Consider the following 1,897-nt stretch of genomic DNA (forward strand, 5'->3'; position numbering starts at 1 on the left):
AAATTTATATAATTGTCGTGAATTTGGCTGCATGCTTTCCCAAATGCATCTGTAGAGAATCAATCATTCATATTACATTTTCAATTAATAAATTAATATCGTCAAAAAAAAATTGGGCAGAGTTTCCTCTGTTTCTATAGCATATCCAAAATTATTAGAACCTATAAATTCAATTCAGAAAAAACATACAACAAACAACATGCATGTTCTCAACCATAAGCCACCGTAGCACACAAAATTCGCAGAACCTACTTCACTAAGACACACATGTTCTGAACCTTCTGTTATCTCCGCAGCACACAATTTCATCTCAGAACTTACTTCACTGGATGAATATCTAATATATTCAAACTCCTCTAATAGTTTTGTAATGACATAACGGATTGATACATACCTCATACCAAACAGCATAGCTGAGGATCCAATATTATCCATGGAGGCTGCTTGATAAACGTCTTCCGAAGTGATGAAGATAGCCTCGTGTTCTCCTATAAACTCCGGGTCAACGGGAACTTGTACAACCCCATCTATTCCTTTATTGGAATAATACTCCTTCGCTATAAATTTGAGACTCAGATCAATTTTGTCCCATTGGTTATCTGTTAACCAATTTAAAGGTTCTGGTTGATTTATTTCAGCAGGGATGACTACATGAGATCCAACTGATGATAAATGTGGGCTTGGTGATAGGGATTTTTGTTTAGATGAAGATGGACTCTACATAATAGCATTAAACATATCAATATAGTGTACCCATTTAAAAATAAAATTTAAATATCTAAGCAAATAATTTTATACCTGACAAGCCACAATTAAATTTTTTGGCCAAGGCAGGAATGTGTCTCGTGCGTCCCCAACATATCGTACATTACCAAAGGGAATAGGGATCTTAGCTTCTTCTTGTAAGACATCTATAAGCCAAACCCTCGCAACTGAATCATCAAGTACATTTCCATGGACGGTAATTTGGCTACCCATGTTTGGTACAATGATTACACCCTTAGCCACCACATTGTCAATATTATCAGAACACAAATAAACTTCATAGCTCGGTGGTGGCGGAGACTCATAAATTGATGATCCATCATCTTCATCAAAAGGATAGTCTTCGGTTTGATGAAAATGATCATCTGCGTTGGGGGCAGGTCGATAGACTTCATCACTTGTATTCTCATAATATTGTCCCTCATCAAATTGCCCTTCATCGTAGTATCCACACTCATCGTTTTCCTCATTATATTCTTCATTTTGAGCTAATTCCTCTTCTGTCCTAAATTTATGTCGTTTTAGCTCTTCAATCTCAGCTTTTATTCGAGCAATCTCCTCTCTTGCAGTCATTGTTTTATGTTTTTTTTCCAAACATTTTGGAAACGGTCGCAGTGAACCTACAAAAAAAATCAATAAAGTCCATCAATAAAGCAATCTAAATAATTCTTAAAAGAAAACAACTATTATAAATTATCATACCCGTCAGCTTGAACACGACCTGGGTGTTCTGGTGTCCCTAATGCTTGAGTCAAGATGTCATCTCGACCCTGAGCTATAATTTCGCCACGACTCAATTTTTCTTTGACGTCCTCCTACTCAAGATATTATTTGGTTAAATTAGTTTATATAAATAAAAACAATATATTGATTCTAAAACCTTAGAAAACTTACTATCTTTTTGGCAATCTGTCGGTCTAGCTCTGTCACAAGAACTTTATTTTTTTCACGTGATCTAAGCCAAACTTGATACCTCTCTGGATTTTGAATATTTCGTTCTTTTTTCTGCATTGTACAAGATAATTATAGTTATATGTTGCGATAATATCAACCATTATTTAAACTATAATATCAAATATACTTACCAAATCTTCTCTTATATTAGTCATTCCTCTACAAGAGGTTCGATGCC

The sequence above is a fragment of the Humulus lupulus genome, chromosome 5 (assembly GCF_963169125.1).
Source record: "Humulus lupulus chromosome 5, drHumLupu1.1, whole genome shotgun sequence".
In the NCBI taxonomy this organism is placed as follows: domain Eukaryota; kingdom Viridiplantae; phylum Streptophyta; class Magnoliopsida; order Rosales; family Cannabaceae; genus Humulus; species Humulus lupulus.